A 6,099-nucleotide genomic window follows, 5' to 3' on the forward strand; every position below is an offset into this window, starting at 1 on the left:
TGGCAAACTAAACAGCTTTTCATTGATTCATTACATTGTCAAGTATTCATGGACTCTTACTCACTTCACCAAACCCATAAAAAATCTAATACTGCATTTTATTTTTGCCTTATTAGATCACATCCAGCATTGGGTCCTGTTCCTGAAGATCCATCTACATGAAGCTTGCTTTCTATTGGGACCTCCATGAAATCAATTTGTGATAGTATAAGAGATTTAGTTTATTACAGGCTTAACCAGGGGCTGTACTTTGATGACTCCTAGAGTACTATTAATTCCCTCAAAAAGAACAATAATACTAAGACATATGCAAAACTGGTTCCTTTTCACTACAAAGATTTTTCACAACAAGTTTTGAGAAAGACAAAGCATTCCCTTCCAAGGCCATTACAAGATCAATTTTTAAGACAGTTTGAGACCTGAGCACTTACAATTAAGAAAAGATCATAATCGAATACCCTGAAAACAAAAGTTTTGAGATGAATTTTGAGGCTGGAAAAGGATAAAACTAAAATGTCGAAGTGCAGGGTGTCAACAAAGAACCATGTTGTTCTAAAACACAGTGATATTTCACTGACTTTACTGAGCTAGGTATGTAGTCAGGATGGTGAAAAACAAACCCATTAAATGTCTCTTGTGATGACACTGCTTTCATGTTAAGCCTCGTAGCCAGCCATGAAAAAGAGATGAAGACAATATCAAGCACTATCTAAGAACTCTTTATGTGATTTACCAATAGTGAACAGTATGACCTTGACAGATAGAAAAGGGGCTAAAATCTGAGAGTGGCAAAAAACTTCTACAGAGCAAAGGAATAAGCATACAACTGTAACAATTATAAAGAAATGCTGCAGATGCCACTTATTTTTATACTCCTTAGTGCTCAGTATGGAAATTCAAGATGTATGTTAAAATGAATGCCTTTCTTAAGATACCACACCTGCAGTGTTAAAGAGAAAGCACAAAAAGCAGTCTGGTATAGTTTTACAACACTGTATACAACTTAAGAAGAATCTAAATATACAAAACATTTTTACCAAAAAAATCATTTTTTTTCTTTCATATTGCCTTGTATACATATAAACTATACCAGAGAATCTGCCTTAGTGGAATAGGAACAGCACAAAAGGAAAGACTACCCTTTGCAAAATATTCCCCTTTTCACCTTAAAACGCTGATAAAAGACTCACTTTAAATGTTTAAGATTTAAACTACATAGAATATCGGTTATTTGGTTACAGAATTAGTCTGCCCACTTACAGATGTAATGCCCTATAATTTCTGCTATGTGCCATCCCTGTTACTTTGATAACCCCTAATAAGCAGTCCTTAGAGCTGATTTGCTTTCGGTTTTTAATAAACAGTCAGTGTGCCATCTAGTGGATGACAAGGTATCAAGAAACTGTGGCTAACTAAAAATAAATCATTTTAAGAATAGCATGAGAAATAAACATAGTGAAATTCGCAGCATGCGCATACTGCTGTAATCTCCTGAAACCAGTGCAACATCACCTGTTAATAGCAGCTCAGCATATGGCACTCTTGTGACAGACAAGGCTTTGAAGTATCAATGCCTTAATAAAAACATTTCTGAGGGAACAGAAGTGTCTCTCTGCCGTATAACTGCAATCAGAATGAGCTGTACATCCCTAGTTAAATATTCTTAATCTCTGGGTACTACATATCTGACAAATATATGCTACATTGCTGTCAATAAAGAGAAAACAGACAGGAACAAGCATTGATTTTGCTGGCTTGTTGACGTCAGTGGTGAAGCTACGGGTCATTTCAGTGGAACAAAAATTAGCTCCTGGTAATATGAAGTATGATAACTGCACACCACAATTAGAATATATTTCCCTTCTTGTACATGAAATATAAATATAAACCAGCCCTTCATGCAAACATATTAAATGATTTGGCCGTGAGGTATATTGCTCAGATTCAAGGTTGCTATAACAAGCCATGTCCCCTGCTGGCTCCTTCCCCTAAATCATAGCGCGGAAAAGACAGCCTGCCTGTTGCTCCTACCACACGCACACAGTGCATGTGCAGCCCTATTCTTCCCGTATCTGAGCTGAAGTACTAGCGATCTAACTCTTCAAGGCTCTAAATCCTTCTGTCTTGGCTCCTCACCTTCCCTTGCCATTACAAAAACAGGCCAGCCTCTTTTCCTCAGGGGAGAGTTTTGCCTACAATGCACCAATTCTTTTTGCTACCACAGAACCACTTCCTTTTATTCACATTTGTGAGTACCAAGAGATGGACGAGTAGGACTCTTTTGAGGAAAGCTATTATTTATAGTGCATGCAACATCAGCCTCTTATAGCCTTGGCCAAATTTTGTCTGGAAGATAATAGACAAAATTGATAACATGTTATAGAAAAGTTATACACGTACCACCAATGTTCCTGACTCTTTCAGAGATTGAAAAATTAGAGTTGTGGGATAGGAATTTAAGTATAAAATCAGTGGTCAATATTTTTGTTTTAAAGTTTGAACTACATGCCAAAGTTTTTATGAAAGTTGTGATCTGTTTCCTTCTAATTTATTCTTTAAAACTGTTTCTACTCTTTACGGATACCAGTCCCTTGAAGGTTATGAAGGAAATTCTCTTGGAAGCCATTTTCAAGCATATGAATCACAAGAAAGTGACTGGAAACAGCCAGTATGGATTTTCAAGGAACAAATCAAGTGGGACCATCTGTGCTGTGGACAATGGGAGAGCACTGGATGCTGTATACCTTGAATTTAGTAAGGCCTTTGACATAATCTCACACAGTATCTGCGTATCTAAATTGGTGAGATATGGGCAGGATAAATAAAGGTAAGTGGAAAATTGGCTGGACCAAACATCTCTATTGGATCAATGGGTTGTGACCAGTATATAAAGTCCAGCTTACAGCTAGTTATTAATGGCATCTCTTAGGGACTGATTCGGGTACCAACATTGCTTAATGTCCTTATTAATGATCTTGGTAATGGGATGGGCAACACCCAGCAGATTTGCAAACAATACTGAATTGGGAGGGACAGCTGACATATTGGAGGGCAGGGCTGCTGTTCAGAAGGACTGCAATAGGCTGGAGAAACAGACTGACAGAAGACTCCAAAGTTCAACCAAGGCACATTGCAAAGTCCTGAATCTGGAATGGAATAACCCCTTTCAACAAAATAGGCTGGAGGCCAACACAGCAGAGAGTAGCTTTGCAGAAAAATACTGGGAGTCCTAGTGGACAACAAGCTGCACCTGAGCTAGCAGTCTGCCCTTGTGACAAAGGAGACCAACCACATTCTGGGCCTTATTGGCAAGACTGTAGCTAGCAAGTTGAGGAAAATAATTATTTGCCTTTATTCACCATTTGTGAAATCTGGAGTACCATGTCAAGTTTTGGATGCCATGATACAAGCAAGCCATTGACTGACGGGAGTGAGTCTACTGGAGGGCCACCAAGATTCTCTGGATGCTGGAGCAGAGCACATAGAGGAAGAAGATGGCAGACCTTGCATCTGTCCACAAGAATTTAATGGGGAATTATACAGAAGATGGACCCAGACTCTTCTCACTGCAGCACAGTGACAGGACAAAACAAGCAACAAGAACAATGCGGAGCATGGGAAATTCCAGTTAGATATTAGAATTTTTTCACCATAAGCATAATCAAATATTGGAATGGGTCTATAAAGAGCAGAATCTCCACCATTCGAGCTGTTTAAGACTTGGCTGTTCAAGACTGGACCTGAGCAGGAGACTGGACTTGATGACCTCCAGAGCTCCCTTCCAACCTAAATTATTCTGTGATTCTACAATGTAGAGGAAAGTTTGAAAAAGTGTAATCGCAGATTCCAAAACTCTGAAGATGACATGAGGCTCTTATAGACATGTCATGAGTCTGGAACCTACTTTTTGATATCAGGGACACATAAGGTGGAAGAACTATGGAATGCAACTTAATACCTACTAAGAATTAATGTGATCATTACACAGTGATGGCAAAAACAGATTAACATTACCATTTAGAAACGGAAAAACAGTCTTAGTCTGTGGTTAGGTGAGCTGAATGTGTTGCTACTTATGACGGAAGTAGTTTCAGTTTAGGTTTTCAGTTAGCATCTCAGTGTAGAGTGTGTTGAATGGAAAGGAAAGACTGAGAAGTAATTGGTTTTCACTAGCTGATTAGTCAGGTAGTCATAGCTTCATAGAAAAAATCTATCCTCCAATTTGCTGTGAGCTTCCGTTTTCATCAGGATCAGACCAGGCTGCTGCTCTGCTCTGCAGTTTTTTTTCATAGTCCAGTTACTTCTTTATTACACAACTATTACTTCTGCATTAAAAATTGGGTTCATCTGAGGATTTAAAACTGTGAACATTATTCTCCTTTCACACACAGAGATAGCTATGACACTAGTTGAAAGCACTAACTGAACATGATGCTTTCTATAACACAGCCGAAATTTCACAACTTGAGAGTATTTCTAAAGGATATGAAAGCAAATGAATGTGAGAATAACTAATGGAAAACATTGCTGTAAAAGAGTGAGTAAAGCCAAATGGATATTTCTAAACCGTTAGTTTTGAAACTTAGTCTGTCAAAGTAAAAAGCTGGTAATATTTTCCTTTACCAGTTTATTTCTTGGTGAAAATTATTTTTGGACTTTCCTGTAAAATCATTATCAACTTCAGGATATAAAGGCTTTAAGTTTTAAAATCATGCATTGAATCATAAAAATAATAAACACTGCAAGGTAGCACTGCAAGATGCACATACTCTCAAAATAGTTATAGTGGGCTGGACTTGCATCTGACTTACCTAAAGCTGTGCTGATTTACATCAGGTAAGGATCTGATTGCCTTTACATGCAAATATTATTTCAATCTTTGATGAGGAAGCTAAATGTAGTGAGACAGTAAAAATATCCAGGGATTCTTTGCTTAAGTTCAGCAGTAAAACAAGCAAAAAAAAAAAAAAAGCCAAGATTATGGGATGCCTCCTTTTTTAGTGCAACGTGCATGTCTTATCTCTAAATAACCACCTGCCATAGGAAACTTCTGTGTACCTATGATTAAAAAAAGAGAGCTAGCTGTCAGCAGATTTCTGAAGATGAAAAGGATAATATCAAAATAAAAGAAATTCTGAAGGAATAAAAAAATCTTTTTTTTTTTTTTTTTTTTTTTTTTTTGCTGTGATCAAAGTAACTTCCTTTAGAAGTATAGTGAAATCATTATATAGAACACTTGGAATCAATTACTCATGGGAACTGAACAGTGGCAAGCGTCCATTTACTCAAGAACAGTACTTCAACAGGAAATGTGGCTGTCAGAAATCCTCAATGGAACTACAGCTCCAACATACCAACCCTTGGCTGAAAAGGCATACTCACCCGGTGGCATGTCGGCTTGTTTAGAGGTGAATTCATGCACTACTTTCACAGTAAAGGAATTGTAACAGGTTTTGTGCCTTCGATGCTTGCACTGCTCTCCCCTCAAAGGGGATGCCAGCAACATAAAATAGCAATGAAATCGGAAGACAATGCATCAGTAGATTTTTTTGTAGGATCAACATATTTTGCCTTTTCTCTTTTCCTGCAGATCGTGATGTGCGAGGGTTTGAGGGTAGGATATTTCTTTTTGGTATCTTTGCAGAGTTTCACATTTTCCAAATACCCCATATCTCTCCGCATACCCTCAGAAAGGTCTAGTCCTTGGGGTGCGGGGCGTAAGCCGTGCCAGAGACAAGGACTGCTGGATTTAGCTTAACATGCATGCTCCTAAAGCATCGTCCTTCTGGGAAAGGAATCCTGCAGGGAGCTATTCTGCAGAAAAGTGGAGGAAGTGGTGTCTTGACTAAAAGATAACCCCAAACATCACATCCTCACGCCCTTCTTCCTGATGCGGAAGGCACCTGAAACCTCAATCGCCCTTCTTGCTGCTTGCTGGACCATCGCCGTTGCCCCGGCTGGGTTTTACCCACCCCTGGGCAAACTGGCCGGGTTTTTCTTACCCACCCCTGCACAAGCTGCCCGGGGTTTTACCCACCTGGGGCCCGGCTGCTTCTCCCCCCTGCGCTCTCGGCGGGCGGCGAGGGGGGAAGTAAGTGC

Source organism: Rhea pennata, chromosome 1, assembly GCF_028389875.1.
Source record: "Rhea pennata isolate bPtePen1 chromosome 1, bPtePen1.pri, whole genome shotgun sequence".
Lineage (NCBI taxonomy): Eukaryota > Metazoa > Chordata > Aves > Rheiformes > Rheidae > Rhea > Rhea pennata.